The 17,959-nt window shown below is 37.1% G+C and overlaps 1 protein-coding gene across 1 annotated transcript in view; it reads left to right on the forward strand.

The window, feature by feature from the left end:
- MIPOL1 (mirror-image polydactyly 1) overlaps positions 1–17,959 on the forward strand; it is a 178,926-nt gene that overhangs the window by 448 nt on the left and 160,519 nt on the right.

Below are 17,959 nucleotides of genomic sequence, written 5' to 3' on the forward strand. Positions count from 1 at the left end.
AACCTGCCCCGAACAAATTCAGGAGGTCGGTGCTGGTTCCTCAGTGTCAGATGAAAACAAACTCTGGAAGATACTCAGCATTGTAGTAATACATTAAAAAAGAAGGAAAAAAAAACGCACCAAAAGAAGTTGCCAAAATAAAGTTTGTGCTTTTTTTGAATATGTGTGACTTAAAGCTGCTTAGGAAATCCCAATGAGCTGTGTACCTCAGCTCCTGTTGTAATTCTTGCTATTCAGAATTCTTGATGACGATGTGAGTGGTCTATTTCTTTTGAGGAAAAAGGCTGCGGCTTCTCTGTGTGAACTGTGGGGAGTAAAACATACAGTAAATTTACCCAAAGTACCATTTTAGACAACACACCCTCCGATGTTTGTCCGTGGAAAAACTACAGCTGGATGTAGGTACAGCTTCAGGGGGTTGAGGCGATTTGAGCTGGGTTGCTGTAGGAGTTTGTTCAGCCCGAGTTTGGGAGTTCAGAGTGCCCTACAGCACTGTAGTGGCCTTTGAATATTCCAGCAAGTTCTAACTACAGTTAGAACAGTCTTAAATTGCAGTGCCTTAGCTGTGGAAATAAAATCGGTTAACCACAGCAATGTGCTTTCTCAGTCAGAAGCTCTCAGAGCTGCAGATCTTGGAGGTTCTAGAATCTGTGGGTTTTAGGGAAGTGCAGTGATGCTTGCCTTGTGCTTATACCTGTCCTGAAGCATACATACTTGGCCAGTTCTGCTCTGGGCATGTACAGTCTGGTTTAACTTGAAATCACTTGGTTTAGATTATTTGTTTATTTAAATATGTTATGGCACTAACTTATAAATCTTGTGAGGTTTAATAAGAGTTAACACTCTTATGCCAGTTAAACATGTTGCTTATGCGGTAGTTCTGTTTTTGTTTTATGTTGCTGTTAAGTACCCAGAATGTTGTCATTCATGCAAAGGTTCTTGAGCTGTGTGAGACAGAGCCATGTACGGCAGTGAGGTGCCATCAATTTGATGGCTATGAGCTCTTCTGCTCTGCTCTGTCACTGGTAAAGGGATTAGAAACTGATTTCAGGATCTTGAAAGTGACAAACTTGTCTTGCTTGTCCATCTAAGAAGAAGTTACTGCATTTCTGGTTGTAGTACGAAAAGTGAAGAGAGGGACTGGGAGGTGAAATTACATATAGGATTTTAGAAGGTATGGACAGTTGCTGCTACTAGTTTCTGTCGGTATTACAGGTTTTCTTGCAATGATGCTGCAAGTTCCTTAGAGGTTAATTCCCATTATGGTTTGTAATGGGGACTCTACTGCCTGATAGTAGTGACTGACAAAATTTTAAAAATCTCTTCCCTAGTTTTCACATGATAACTAATTAGATTTCTAGCCTTTTTGTTTGTTTGCTTGCTTTGTTTCTGGATTTACTTAATTTCTCTTTTAGTTATTAGTTTGCCTCTTTTGGAAAAGGAAATGTTACTTTTCATCACATTCTGTTAATCTATCTCCCTGTTTGTCAAAAGTCATTCTTGATGCTGCTAAATTAGTACATAATAATGGTGTTAAACTCTTTCCCTGACCAGTGAGAAGTAAAACAAGGTTTTGTTTCAGGCTTAGTATTTCTCTTGCAGCAACACAAATCCAACACATTATATTACTGGCAGAAATAGTATGGTGCTGATGCCCCATGACCCACGTGTAGCTTTTGCAGTTTGTGGGGGTTTCAGTTTCTGAGAGTGCCTAGGTTAGTAAAAAAGTGAGGGAGTTTTTGCTAGAAGGAATTGGGGAGAAGAGAAAATACACGTTTGATAGTTCTCTGTGGAAAGAACCAACAATTTATTGATTCGAATTTAAAGCAAGATACACATGAGCTGAGGGTGAAGGGGAAGAGCATCCTGCCTATAGATCACAGTTTTGTGTAAAATTAGTTGGGAACTTGAGAGATATCCTAATGGATCTTTATGCTGCCTACTTTTTAGTCTGCCAAACATAGGGCAGAACAGATGCTGCGTGTTGATGGCAGTGAAATGCCATAGTGCAATGGTTTTAAGTTATAAATTGGTGATTTGACTTGATGATTAGTTGAGTGCAGATCACCCAAATCAATGCAGAAGCTTCTTCTCACTTTTGCATCTGTTTTCCTATGTGGTCAATTGATGTTTTGAAATTTACCTTGAAACAAACAACCAACCTTTCTGAGCTGCCCATTATTGACAGATTTAACTACAAGCTAATGTCACAACTGACAGATATTCCTTTAAGGATGATTGCTGCCTTTTTCCTTTGGAAGGAAAATGGTTTTGAAGGAGTAAGAGAAACAGTATTGAACTTTTATTTGCAGAACAGAGACAGTTATGGAAAGAACCAGTGTAAATGCTCAATTGTTAAGATGATTCTCTGCTGCTTTCAGCCACTAGCTTTTTAAGTGACAGCCCATCCATGGTGGAACAGAGATCTACCTGCAGCCCACACAGGACCCCACACTGGAGCAGGTGACCCTCTGGGAAACCTGTGCTGCACCAGGCTCCTGGAAGGCCCATGATAGAGCAGGTTTGCTGGCAGGAGGAGCCATGGGGGACCCATGCTGGAGGAGCTTCTTCATGAAAGATGGAACCACGTGGAAGGGATACAAGATGGAGCAGTTTGTGAATAATTAGTCCATGGGAAGTATCACATTGAAGTTTATGGAGGATTTTCTCCTGTGGGAGGGACCCCACACTGAAGGAGGAGAAGAGTGTGAGGAGTTCTCTCCCCATGGAGGAAGGAGCAGCATAGACAAGTGTGATGAACTGACTGTAAACCCTGTTTCTGTCCCTCTGCTCTGTGATGGGGAGGAGGTAGAGAAAACTGGGAATAAAGTTAAGCCCAAGAAGCAGGAGGAAGGTGTTTTATTTCCCTGAGTGAAGTCTATTTTGCCCATGATGGTAGTTGGTGAATGAGGCTTTTGTTATATTTTTCTTTTCCCTGTGCAGCTGAGGAGGGAGTGATAGAGCAGCTTTGGTGGGCATCTGGATTCCAGTCAGAGTCAGCCCACCATATGACATGAGATATTGCTTGGATTGATCTTTGGTTTTCATAGTATTAATGAATCAAACCCTATTTTTTGAAATGTTCACATGGAGATTATAGTTCTCTAAAATAAATTAAATTTCTTTAAACCTTTTGTATGATGTATGAAACAGCACGAAGTGTATGTAATAGACACGATCATGTAAATTGAATGCCAGTGGATTCCTACCATTATGCAGTATGTGTTGCTTAAGGGGTTGCTCTATGTTATTGAACATCTAAACATGGAAACAGCTTATTGTATTTACTGTGCCCTGTTACACTTGGCTGAGTCTTGCCAAAGGCAGTGTAGTATTTATTTCCTGCTTTTCAGAGGAATTAAAGCTCAGTGGTTCAGTTAATTATTCTGAAAGCATTCTTTATTTTGAAACTTAGAGTTGTGGTACCTGTGGCCTATGATGAACTTCATTTTGTCCACCAGAGTATGTGTACAGCTTATTTTCTTACCTTTGTTAGTTTTTTGTTTTGTTTACCTGTGTTTTTCTCTAGTAGGCATGTGGAAGGAGTTTATTGGTGGCTGATGGGAGGCTGTTTGTATGTCTGTTGTGACTTGGGTGTGCTACATGAGCACCAGATGACTTTCAGGAATGCTCCTGTGGGTTCTGGAGTAGGGAAAGGTTTGAAGGGCTGAGTAGGGTCCATGAGTGACTTACAGACTGGTTGCCAATATAGTTGCTGAAATATATTCTGGAAATTCACATTGAAAAAAGGCATATAATCCCAACTTCACGTGTAGTTAAAATTATAATCAATATGTTTGTTTTATTTTTAGCAGGGACTAAAAGACATGAGACTATGAGGTTCATAGTATCTGTTATGGAATGAGAAAAACGTCAAGACAGTGGCTTTGGTATCATTTTATTCAGTATCTCTTGCTAGAGTAGAAAACTCAGGAACAAATCCAACTCCCATTTAAGTGAATGGCAAAACTCCTTGGTCACAAAAGCACAGGATTACACTGTGGGTATGGAAGAAATAACTGGTAATAAGTTCAGCTCCTGAAGGGCATTAATTTTTGCACCATGAAATCCGTGGTAAATTGAGTTAAGGAGATCCACATAACATGCTGGTAGACAAATGTTATCCTTGCTGTCCTTTTATGTAAATCTGTTGAAGACAGAATTTGATCTTTAAGTTATACGTTCATTTAAATAGTAATATTCTGACCATCTATGCACTAATTTAAATGTTAAGTGTGAAATAAATTAGAAAAATCTAATCTGGTGCAGTAATGTAGTATTAGGACAAAGAAGGATTAATATGCTTGGTTGTTGATTAGGTCTTTTTAGGGAGAGGATGGCAGTTACTGTCAGGATTTTTGGAATGAGAGCAGGGCTGTATCTGAATCGAAACTGTTCTGAAAATGCTGTATGATGCTCTAGTGTGAGAGAATTTAACATGGGATCAAAAACTGCTGTACTTGAAGCAAACAGACTGCATTTTTAATTTATGGTAGTAATTTTATTTAAGCCAATTTACAAGTTCGCTTGTACTTTAGCTTATAAATAAAAATGTCCAGTTGTAAAGGGAATATTTAGTGCTGAAGAGTTACTTTGTGGGTGGGCATGTGTATTAATTGCCCTTGGTGGGATTAGAAGTTGAAAATGTTCTGAGTTGCCAGTTTAATGAAAGAATGATCGATCCTAAGCTTAGATTGGCTTGGTGAAAAGGGCATAGGGCTTTCCAAGGCATGGCAGTTGAGGTGTTTGGAAATGAAAAGTATTAAAATAATTATTTTTTGTAGAATGTTCACACAATTTAAAATACAATTTTTGTTGTTTCAGTTTTTAGTGCATAAATATGTTTAAAACTTTGTATTACATTTTTTTTTAAATTTAAGATGTTTTTGACTTTTTTCCTTTGGGATTAATCAATTTTGCTTTAGCTTTCTTTCGTTGCACTATTTCCAAATGTATATGTTTGACCCCCTCACCTTGTTAATTCTGGTATTTCAATGCATGAGAAAGTGGAGCCATTCTTCTTGCTTGCCTATTGTATTTGACAGGAAAGAAAATATCAGTTTGTATTATGTTTACTATGTTTCAGTTGTTTTTTTCCTATGTATTACAGATTTAACTTAATTCTAAGAATTGACTGCCAAAAAGATAAACCTAATTACCAAGAAAAATAGTATCTAAGTTTGCAGCTGAGTGCAGTTGAGATCTGGAAATGCTGACTGAGTGTACTTAGAAAAGCCAAGACATTCCATTCAAAGCTATTGAAAGGAGTTATGCAGAAATGAATGTATTCTTTTTTTAAGCATTTATTTCTCTCAGTAATGGTGTGATACATAGTTATGTACTTCTTTTTGAAAATTAGTGCTGTTTGAGAGAGATTATATGAGTAAATGTGAAGATACATATCTAATGTAATGTTTTTTCAGATATTATAATTTATGCTTGTTGTAGTTGCCTAAATGATCCCATCCTATATCATCATTAGTGGTATTGATATAATAAAATTATTAGTATCCATATAATACTTTCATTAAGTTATTAGTACTACTTCTAGAAAGTCACAACTAACTCCTTGAGTAGTGTTCAGGTTCTATAGGAATTTTAGGCATTAAATGATTTAGGGGGTGGAAATGTGTTAAATTGGCTATGTAAATTTTTAGATACAAGCATGAGAAACAAAGCTGTATTTTTCACCATGTATTTCAATAGTGTGGTTCTTGTGTATGCACAGACACAGGCAGTTTTTCCATTTGCTATTATAGCAGAGTATTAGGATGTGGTTTTCCTTGTCTGAGGTTTGACATAAGCACTGGGTGATCAGTTTGCTGCTTGGTAGCTTCCTTGTAATGAGAAAATTGGCACTGTGAAACACCCAGCACAATTTTAAGATTTATTGAAATTTTTATAGCTCTTCTTGTGGAGCTACAGAAATGTGTTCTTATTTTTAATTTCTTTTTTTACAAGTATTACTAGATGAGTGATACAGGAACTATGATAGACATTCAGTTGGTTAGTGTAATCAAAGCTGGCCAATCAAATACTTGGATACCAATTTATCACAGGTGCTAGTTCACTTTTTTCCACTTTATTATTTTTTGCCTCTGCTAGTTGTCACGATACCAGGAGATTGCTGATTGTAAGCTGATTAAAACAAAATAAAAATTAGTCTTGAAGTAGTTAAATATCTCCATTCCCATGATCTATATCTGAAGTAAAACAAACAGTATTTAATGCATCTGTGTTCTTGGATCTTTTGGTAATGATATTTATTTTCATTAAACCACAGGAATCTTGAAGTTTAACTTTTCCCTTTGCACCTGACTGTATGATGAAAAAGGATGTAGTTCCACACCTATATCCTTCTCAAGTGTAGACTGCATTGATATCATTGTTCCTTAAAGAGACATCAGCAAACCCATAGTTTTGCTCAGTTTTATTTTAAAGTGCATTTTGATTAAAATTTGACAAGTGGAAAAGACACTTTCAAGCTTTAAAATTTGCTTTTCCTTTAAGTTAAAATTAAAAAAAAAAAAAAAAAAAGACAGTATTCAGCTCTCATTTTGTGGTGCGATGTAAAATTCATTGTAGGAGATTTTCTTTTCCATAAGTGTCTTCAACTGTCATTTATGGGGAGCAAGCTGCATTGGGAAAATTGAGCCACAGGTGGAACTGTGTGAATTCTCTGATGCCCTTGTTCATCAGTTCTCCTTGCCTTGTAGGATAATACATAGAGCCTCACTTTTACTGCTCTGTGCTCCATTCCTGCCTGCTTGCAGTGACCATCTGTTGGTTGTTTTCGGGTGTTCCTGATTGAGTTAGTCACATCTTTTCCTGTGTTTAGGTGCTGTGTGAGGGATGTGGGTATTTCAAGGGTTCTCTTAAGCTATTCTGAGCCCTGCTCAGCTGCCTTCAGCATAGTGTACAGTGTGAGGCAGGATGTTTAAAGGAAAGAAGTGGGATGGAGTGGTGGAGCTCACTGTCCATTTCCTGCACTGTCTCTTCGCTTGCACCAGGTCCTAAGTTAGCTGCTGATCTTGCTGGACGTGCCTTGGAGAGCAGAATTGGGCTGACTGCTCAGCCAGCTGTTGGCTCTTAGCAAGCTCAGGTACCTGCTGAAGTGCTGCACAGAAGGTGTAGCACTGTTTCACCTTTCAGTTTGCTCTTCTGCAGGCAGATCTCCATAGCCTTTGCTGATGGGCACAGAGGGCTCTGGGGAGGGAAAGATGCTGCTCTTTTACACTCCCACATGAATTGAAGGCACAGTGGAGTTATTAAGTGTTGTAACCCCCACAATTAAGGCAAGATTTAAAAGGCTCAATTTGAGAATTGCTGCATGTGACAGCAGTAGTCAAGTTAATCTTAAAAGTTAGACATAATATAGCTGCAGCTCCCACTGTGCAGAAATACACTTGAATACAGACAGCCATCGACTTCTGAAACTGTTTTTGCATGTTTGAGGAGTCTCCTTTTTAATGAAAAGACCACTTCTAATGCCTTAAATTGTGGTGTAGTTTTCAGTAGTTTTTGAGTGTTACCTGTGTTTGCTTATTTGCTTGATTAAGAGGGAACAATAAAGCTTCACATCTGGATTGGGAATGTGTGGTGCTTCTTTATAACAGTTTTTGCGACATATTTTACAAATAAAGGTTAACAAAAGATTTCATACAGCAACTGTTGTATGAACTATACAAGTTTCAACCTAGCAACCTAGTGAAATTTTTTTATTTATTTTTTTCTTCTGAAACAGTAGTGTTTTCTGAATAGTCTCATTCATTATGAGAATATCTCATGATATCTTCTGAATATGTCATTAGCAAGCCGAGATGTGAGGCAGCTGTTGGGATTTTGGTGTATTTTTCCCCCACAGCTCTCGCCGTAGGTGTGCAGGATCGCACGCCGGTAGATGGAGCCCTGTGCCAGCAGCCAGCCTGTGGTGAACCTGCAGCCTCCCTAACCTGAGCAGCTTCCTGAGCATGTGTCTGTGATATGTTTTATTCATATAAATGAATATGGGTTTAAAATTAAATGTCTACCATTAGCTGTGCAAGTCAAAGCAGTCACTGTGTGCTGAGATGCTTAGGGACAGCTTTATGGTGTTCATGACGGGCAGGCCAAGGGGTGAAATACCCTGATCTGTTCCAGAGTGCTGCAAGGAGACAGCCCACGTGGCTTGCCACGTTTTTCTTGACTTCTGAGCCAACTGCTAGTCCTTAGGCAAATTTTGGTTGAAAACATCAAAAACAGGGCCTTTGGGAAGTTCTTAAGAAACTTATAAAGCAGATTAAAATACAAATTTTGGGATTTAGTGTTGTATTTTTATTTTCTTATATGCTAGCTGCTGATTTTTTAAAGCCATATTTTTGATTATAGAAGGTTGTTGAATAGAGCAGTTCAGAAATTCAAAATCAGCAGTAGCTAGTCTTGTGCATTGCCTGTTTTTCACGCTGTGTCCACACCCGCAGCCCAGAGCTGTGTTACGTGGCTCAACTCAGTGACACAGTGGAACGGGTTTGTTGACATTTGTGTCAGCCACTTGTAGAGCCGTGAAAAATGTCCAAGTTTTTTGAAAATTTCTTTAGAAATCTGTTTACCTGATGCAGTTTTGTGTGTAGCCAAGTTACTCTAGTGTGAGAACAGTTCTTAAACAGTAAGATGCTAATTTTATTTGAAAATTTGAAATGCAGTTCTTAATTTTAGAGGGAAAAAGGAGGAATAATGAGAGATAATAGGTAGTAAGGTTTTGTTCTTGTTGTGGGGGTTTTAGTGGGTTTGTTCCAATAAACCTGTGCTTGAAATATCTGAGAGATTAGTAGTATTCTGTGATTGTAAAAGGTATGGCATTTCTATAACATATGCCCTGCATTTTTTATTTGAAATTCCAAGTGTCTTAATGTTTACATTTCAAAACAATGGGAAGGGTGTGGGTCCCTGGTGTTTTTGCTCTGACTAATATTTCTGCACAGTAACACTCCTGTACTGTACCTTATATCTCAAAAGAAAAATTAAGTCATTCTTAAAGCCTGAAGATTTGTCTGATGACTATGTGAATACTGGGCTAAATTGCAATCTGAAATAATCTTTGGAAATGTGTTTCTACCTGCTGTTCATTATGATTGTTAAACTTGCATTCAGATGTTAGGGAACGGACTTAGAAGTGAGATTGTGAAAGCATTTTTCAAAAATACATTATTCGGTTAGAATTCTGCTGGAATTGTATCAATTTGTATCAATATCAATGTATTTATTTGTTTTAATGGTTAGTAGTCACTTTACCTTATGGTTTGCAAAAGTTAAATTATGGATTTTCCTTCACATGGCACATAGTGGATGTGGCTTTGAGCAACCTGATCTAATGGAAAGTTTCCCTGGCTACGGTAGGGAGTTGGAAGAGATGATCTTCAAGATCCCTTCCAACCCAAAGTGCTTCATGGTAGCAAGCTATTACAGCACTCCAATCATTTAAACACAATTATTTGTTGCAGTCTGGAGAGGAAGCTCTAGACAGTATTCCAATTTGTTATTGTTTCAGTGCCTTTTTAAAAAACAGACACAAACCACAGCTATAAGCTGTGCTTTGAAGGGAAAAAAATAAACAGTTATGCATGGGGTTGACCCCAGCCAGCAGCTAAACAACTGCACAGCTGCTTGCTTGCTGCTCCCTGCCCAGCAGGCTGAGGAGGAAAATAAGGAGAGTGGAAGAAAACTCATGGTCCAAGACAACAACAGTTTAATAAACAAAGGAAAAGGAAGGAAGTACAAACCAGGCAAACAAAACTAAAAACAACAAAAATTTTTGCAAGCAGAGTCACTCACCTCCTTTCACCTGCAGCACACCATGGTCCAGCCAGTGTCAAAGAGCTGCTGCTTTGCAAGAAAAACTGCATAACCCCTTCTTTGCTTTACTCAGTTTCCATTGCAAAACATGATGTTATATAGTGTGGAATATCCTTTTGGCTGGTTTGGGTCAGCTCTGTCGTCTCACAACTTCTTGTCCATGCCCAAGCTACTCTCTGGAGGGACAGAATTGGTGGGAAACAAAAGCCTTGGTGCTGTGGAAGCAGTGTACTCAATATTCAGAATATTGGTATGGTATCAGCACTGTTTTGGCAATAACCCCAAAACACCAAAGTACCATGTGTGCAGTTATGAAGGAAGTTGACATCCAAACCAGAGTCAGTGCAAGTAGTAACATATCTTTCCAATAGTAAAAATACTCTTTTCTAGAATGTGTTATCAGAAGCATTCTGTAAATTTGTAGCAGCATCAATGACAGGCAGATGGATATATAGCTTAAATTTGTGAGGGAGGATTTTCTAAGTTTATATAAATACAATTTTCTTAAGCCAGTCTCAACTTTTCAAATTCTAATAATAATTTAAGAGAAATTTCACTTCTATGCAACAGTGACTTCTCACATATGAATGAAGTTGCAAAATATGTATTTGGCATTAGTGATGTCTTAAGCCACCATTGTTTTGTTCAAGAGTGGTCATGCCCTTTTGTTTGAGCCATCATGTTTTTGTGTTCTTTGACTTTTGATATAGTACCAGAGGCAGTGATGTTAGCACAAATAGGAAGCGGTAGCAGAATATAAGTATTTGATTTGAGTGTTTAGGAAAATAAGCTTTCCCAGCCTCCCAAGAGCATGGTTACAAAGTTTAGCTAATTTTCTTATTAAAGGGATGTTTTCTTTAGAGAGGAGGGAATTTTGTTCAGAAGAAGCTTGACAGTAAAGCTTTTAGTGAAATACAGGGTAGAGCTGAAAAGACAAAATGTTCAGAAAATTACATTCCAATAAATGTTTGCCCTTAAAAGCAAAAGAAGAGCTTAATAATCTCGTATGATGCATGAAATGAGTGGTAAAGTCAACAGAGTGGATATATTGGTCATTGTAAGGTGAGGGAAATAAGACAAGCCTTCATTAAACGTGGCCTTTATGTATTTTTAGAAAACAAAATACAGAAACACCAAGTCTTGCACCTGCCAGAACATGGAGAACTTAATGAAAAGATGACTGATAACCAATGCTTTTCTGTGCTTGATGCATCAGTTGAATTTGGCAGTTGCTCTGAAGAAAGTGGAGACCACCTCTGTGTGTTCAGCATTCCTTATGCATCAGCAGCACCTGAGTCCTTTGAGAGATTTTGTATAGTGCCTGAAGCATTCAGCAGGGAAATACTGCACATGTTGAATAGCAAAGGTTGTAGTGAGGACTGATGTTTTGACCCAGGGAAGATGATAGAAATGTAGAGCTAGCAATTGTGAAAAGCTTTGGGAGGTATCAGAGCTTCTAGGCTCTAGTTCTCTCTCAGTCCAAAAGATCACAGGAGGCAACTGAAACAGATTAATTTGTAATTCTGATACAAGCATAAGTAATACATTTTTCTGCTGACTGTACAGAGTACCTCAAAGACTTACTGATAGCTGCCTCTAGCATGATGTTTTATCCTTGTCACAGTGGTTTTTGTTAACAGATCACATTATGTGGGGAAGGAGATTATGGTAACTGAGGCATATAAAGGACTCCTGCAAAACACAGAACAAAACTTTAGATTGTGCAGAGGCTCTTCTGTATTGATGAGCTATAAAACAGCTGTTTGAAAAACGTCTCTTGGTCTTCTGAGGTCTGAGTGGTTTCTGAGTGCAATTGGGGGGACAAAGGGACACATAGCTGCAGTCTTACAAACAAAATTATTTTGACTGAGGTCCTTGAACTTTTTGTATTATTTAGATTTGTATCTCGGCAGAAGTAGTGGTCAAAGCTGTAATAGTCTGAGTTTAGCTTTTTATGTATCTATTTATAAGCTCACTAGCTGTAATGGTAAAACATCTTCAAAATCTTTACTCTGTCAGTAAAATACATGTGGTATTATACTTGCAATCTGGCTCATGCCTAGAAACAGCTTTTCGCTGGGCTAATTACTAGTAATTGTGGTGTTCTTGTATAGCAGTAAAGAGAACTACCAAGGTAAATTAGTCTAATATTGACATTTATGAGCTAAAAAATATGGACTGTTTGTTCTTAGAAATGTGCAATATGAAATTATAGCTGAAAACCATGTGATCGACTAAGAGGGAAATTCACCGGATAGCAAATGTATCTTAATCTTACACTTCTGGCACTTAGCCTTTTCTGAAGGTTGAATGACATTGGTGGTGGTTTCAGTCTTATTCCCCTTTGGAGGTGGATTATATTCCCCTTTAGAGCTGAGGAGTTGTGCTGGCTTCCCTGCTCAGCTTTGCAAATACAGTACAGTTAAAACATATTACTGCGCTTTATCCACCAATGAGCTGTTTTGCCCATTCCTTGTATCTAAGGTACAGATTCCAGGTGGATGTCACAAAATCCTTATTTCCATATTTTGTGTTTGTGGGACAGATTTGAGTCATTCTCTCTAGATGGTAAAACACCTTAGTTATTCCAAAAGGGACTATTTATGTAGAGGAAGGATGTTCTTGTTTCACCCGAGATCTTGTCAAAGTTTTTGTTGCTCATATGGTTTCTAAATAGCATAAATGACATTCCAAGGATTTTATTCTTATTTTATATTTTAATATGTATGTCTATATATGTATGTATATAATTAAGTAATGGTTCAAAATTTTTAAGGATCTGGCCAAATTAAAACTAAAGGGTTGTTTTGCTGTTTGTTTGGGGTTTTTTTAGTATATCCCTAGCTATGTATCACAATACCATTTGATTGTAACTTTTTTGATAATTTTTTTATGATTTTCAAAAGCTATTAAGGAATGCATGTATCTATTTTTGTATAAAATCCGCTTTGATAACAGATGAGCAATTTGATATTTCTACATGTGAAAGTCTGTGTACCAATAGTGTTTAGATAAGCTGCTTTAATCTCTTATTGTGCATATTTTATAATTTTAATTCAGAAAGTTAGAGTAATTTTTTTGTTGTATACTTTTGTGACTGGCTGTAAATTAATCACAGAAGTACCGTGTCAGCATGAATTAATTATGCAGGTAAACCAAATGGCTATTTCATTATTTTATTGAAATGCCAAGAGTTTGAGGAGATCTTTTGTCTTAATAGATTAGCCAGAATTCATTGGGAAAAGTCTTAGTATGTTTAAGGTAATGGGAAAATATTTCTTTCAGTATATCCTACAGAGATCCTGTTTAAAACAGATGACAGTCTGTCACATTCAGTAGCACATCAGTCATCAGATTTATTCTAATTCCTTAAGCTGAACATTTCATTCAAGCCTGTAGATTGTCTTGTCAAGCTACCAAAAGCCTCATAGCTTTTCTGTCAAGCATAGAGTTGCGCCAGCAGTTCACAAATAAATGCTAAGCTGCAAAAATACTGTTTATTTTCTTTAACCTTTTATTCAGTTAACTACACTGTTCTTTCGTGTTATTTTCTCCACATGTGCTTATCACAAGGTATTCGTGGGACTGCTTCCTAAACATGCCTCATCCTGACCACAGCCACTTCAGACCAGGGACCACTCATTTTGGGGCATGTTGTTTTTACTTGTAGCAGTCTAGACCACCGTGGTTATCACATTCCTCCTCTAATCACAGAGGCCCAGAGAGCAGCTTCATTTGCTGCAGACGTGGAGGAATCCCACTGCTGCTGCACCAGCAGCTGAGCTGTGCCCAGTCTGGCTTTGTGCACAGTGCCTGTGGACTTCTTGCCCTGTGTGGAAAGTGGCACTTTGGCTGTCAGCCCAAATAGCCATAACATCCTTGGTATTTATTCATCACAATATTTCTAGGATATTTTCTCATGCTGTATTTTGTATGTCTGTGTCTTTTTTTTTTATTTTTAATTTCCTGACCATCTCTCATTCTGAGTTTTTTGCTTTAAATACAGTCTTGTGTAAACTGTAGCACTAGCTTAAGCAGTCTGCTTAAGCCTTACATGGTGGTGAGAACTTGACTAGAGACATATTTTCTTTGACATCAACATATGTGTGCAGTAAAACATTGAAGATGGTTAATTGAAGTTAATTAATTGAAATAAGAAAAGAAAGTAAACTCTTAGATTAGTGCATTTATATAAATTACATTTAAGGCCAAAAAATTACTTGTAAAGTACTGAAAGCCTCATGTCCTGATAAGACTAATCTCTATATTAAATTGCTAATGCTATGGCATTCAGGATAAACTTGTGATTGCCCTTTAATAGGAAAAAGACTTCCTTGGTTGTCTCTTTTAGCTATTAAAAATTAAATCTAAGCAGTCTATTAATAATTTTCCAGAATCACCAATTTCAGAACTCTACTTTTTATTTCTAATTCTTCACTGTAACTTGTGATTTCTTCTAATATATATTTTTTACTGTCATTTACATGCAGTGCTAAATTTTCTCTCTTAATCTGGTGTTTTTCTTTGTTTTAAAGCCCTGCTCTTTTTAATACTTTTTCTTGGTCTGTCAAATGGCCAATGTGTTCTTTTAGCAGGCTTATTCCTTGAATGGATATTCTGAAAAACACATTATACATGTCTAAAAAGGAACTACGGGGTTGAAGCCCTAGATAAAATTAAAGCCTGAGTATATAAAAAAAAGATTGTTAAAATGTCAAGATAATGAAAAGTCAGAAAATAAATTATACCTATTATTAATTTTGAATTGTATTCAAACATAGAAATATGTATCATAGACAAAAGCTGATTACAGAGAGATAAAATTCAATTTTACACTAGGATAATTGTTTTATGTATTTTACATTTATTTATAAGATCAGATAAAGGCCTGGAATTCTCAATATAATTCACAGTATGGTCCTGATGAATGCCAAGGTCAGTAAAAGGAAACCCCTTCACTTGCAAAACACATTGCTACTGCAGAAAATACAAGGTGAATAAAATGAAAGTGATAAGCACCATCTTTCCTACTGTACATTCTTCACTTGCCTTATAATGTTAGAACTCAGAGTAGTTTTGGTTTTTCAAAGGAGTGAATAGGTATCAATGCTCTCAGCATCTTCCCATATATTATCTGTAGCCAAATTAACATACCTTTGCCAAGTAGAGATTAGTGCAAAACTTACTTGAGGTCTGTGAGTGAGAATGGAACTGTTGTCACAGTAACACTCTGAAATTAGATTGGCCCTATTCAAACAGTCTTGCATGTTCTGGATATGTAGTTGATGGATCCAAATGCCACATGGTGGAGACCATGATTTAAGAGTACATTTTTGTAATAAATTATTTCATATCAGGAAGGCTTATTTTAATTAAATCTCTGGTATGTCTTCAAGAGTAGGAAATTTAACTATTTAACTGTTTTTCAGTCTTGACAGGGCAATAAAATGGATTCTAGGTTCTCACATAAGTGAGAACTCTGTGGGTACCTCAGCTGAGCATCTGGGTCAGTTTGAACTAAAGAAGAAGATACCTTCTCAGTAACTGAATTTCAAGTCATAATTTGAAACATGTAGATGGTGAACTGAAATGACTACCATTCATCTTACCACACATATATATAATGCTTAATAAATAAGTTGTAGTGTTCAGTGATGGGTTTTCATATGTAGTGTAACAGAGCTTTTGAGTCCTTGGACAATAAAAACCTAATTTCTTGACGTGGCATCTACTTCACAAAAAAGTGTCATTAAAAATACAAAAAAGTATTTCATTAAGCTGGACATTTTTCACAAGTGTTGGCTTCCAAAACGTGTTCATCAGGTGCCTTTATTCTGTAGCAAGGAGTTCTCCATTTGTTGCTTTTACAGAGTCCAGCCTTTTTGGGCTTCTGTCAAAGTACCAGTGTCTCTGAGGTCAGGAATTTGCAGTGTTACCCGAGTTAGATCACTCCAGGGAGTTGTGCAAATGAGTAGTGACTCTACATCTATAGGGTGAGGAACTGGTGTCACTGAGCAGCTCTTCTGGGGAAGTGCTGGGATTACAAATGGTCTTTTGTTTTCTCCCAAAGTTGTAAGATTTTTATAAGCTTGTAACTTGTTCTGCTTCAGCAAAGGAAGAGCCAGTGCTGCGGGGTCAGAATCTGATCTTTGATTTCTTAGGTGGATTCAGGGTAGGTGGTTTTGAGTGCCAAGTGGTTTAACAGCTCTGGAGCTCTGGTGTAGTGCTTTGTGTGCTTCTGCACAGGCAGTAGCTCAGCAGCTTTCATCTGCTGGGCTGCTGATAAGATGACTGAGGTCTGCTTCCATGTAATCAGGCTTTCTTTCCAAATGCTGAGAGTTGATTAGACTATAGGAGTACAGATAGAGAAATGTGGCTACCTGTGAGAATAGATTCACCTTCCATTTTTTGATACAGTTGGATTTCTTTCAGGATCCTAGCGAGGCCATTCCTGATTCAATACAATTGTGAAAGGGCAGTAATGGACCCTGTCCACCTGTTTGTTCGTGTATCCTGAAATATAGAAGAATGAAACATCCATGAAGGATTCCTTTGTCATAAAGGTTATGGATTAGGGTGCAATGGGTGTTTCCAGAGACTGTTATTGTGGGATGTACAATCAGCCAGTTAAGGGTGTTTAAGTTAGTTTTCTGCATGACAGTAGCATAAATGTAGGGTGATATAAATATGCCTGGGAGCAATCTTGAGATTCTTTCATTATGGACTCAGAATTTGATGGTAGCAAGAATAAACAGAGTTGTGGGGTGTAACACTTTGCACAATGTACTGAAGGTGACTGCTGTGCAGGTGTACAAGGTAACTCTAATTAAAACAGTTTCCCCTTGAAATGTAATTTTGTTCCTCCTCTTCACTATCCAGTGGTAGACTAATATTTGTCTCCGGAATGTTTTTCCAGGATCTGAAGTGGAATTACAGTATCTGAAGGTTACTAAATATTAGGCAAAAATTATAATTCTCTTCATAGTTTAAAAGTATCTTTCATATTTCAAAAACCCTTCTGGATGTACAATTCTTTTGGCAAACATTCACTGTCTTGCACTAGAGAAAAACTTACTATAAATAGCATTGGCTGCTTTCATAGTGAGGTTCCCCTCCAGTTGTATCCAAATTTACCTTAAAAGTCAACAACTAAAAAAAAAAATCAAACTATGTACTTTATTGAGAACCCATTCAGTCTTACATATGACACTTTCTTTCCAATAATAAAGCCATTTGGGTCATTAGGAAGATTGGGTCATTTAAAAATCTGTACATAATCGACTCTTAAAAATCCCACATGTAATAAAAAAAACAGTGATGGATTTTTTTAAACTGTAATCACATAGAATACAAATATGTGTGAAAGTATCACTGTTTAGTAATACAGCAATTATACTGTAAATAAAAATTTTGTTCCACTTGCTATAGAAATTCATTCAGATTAATGTTAAACTCCAGTTATAAAGAAGCTTTGAAAAAAATCCTTTAGCTCATCTGATTAAAGTAAAATGTGGTCAGACCATGAGTTTGCTCATTATGGGGTCTCTGCACTTCTCAAATGACTTGAGAAACAGGTTTTTAGGGAGGTGTCTATTAATAGATATCTGAGTGTAGGTATGCTTTTTCAGTCTGTCCTGAAAGCACTATGGGAAACCTTCTAAATACTGAGCTGACTTTTCCTAAGTATAGTTTATATATAGTATCTTTGATATATAAAAAAAATAATCTTACACCTCAGTAAGGTTCAGTATGATGAGCAAATTAAATTGAATTCACTTAACTCTTCAGGCAGCCAGCAAGCTATGGCACAAACAGCAACCTTTCCACAATACCTCCTTTCCCAAACCAGACTGTTCAGCAGATGCACAGTCCAGCTGAGGAACTGAGTACAGTGGAATACTTTCTTTGGATAAGCAGAAATATGAACAGAAATAAGTGATTACCTATCATGGCTTTAAAGTCTGGAAGAAATTAAAAGACCACTGAGAGCAATGTCAAAGGGTCATAACTTATACCAGAAAAATTATACCTTTTTTTTCCTTTACATTTAAGTCTGAATGTGTTAAGATTTGCCTTTGACAGTAAGAAGTTATGAAATCACAACTAAAAAAAGTTGTTGTCATTTATA

Source organism: Erithacus rubecula, assembly GCF_903797595.1.
Source record: "Erithacus rubecula genome assembly, chromosome: 6".
In the NCBI taxonomy this organism is placed as follows: Eukaryota; Metazoa; Chordata; class Aves; order Passeriformes; family Muscicapidae; genus Erithacus; species Erithacus rubecula.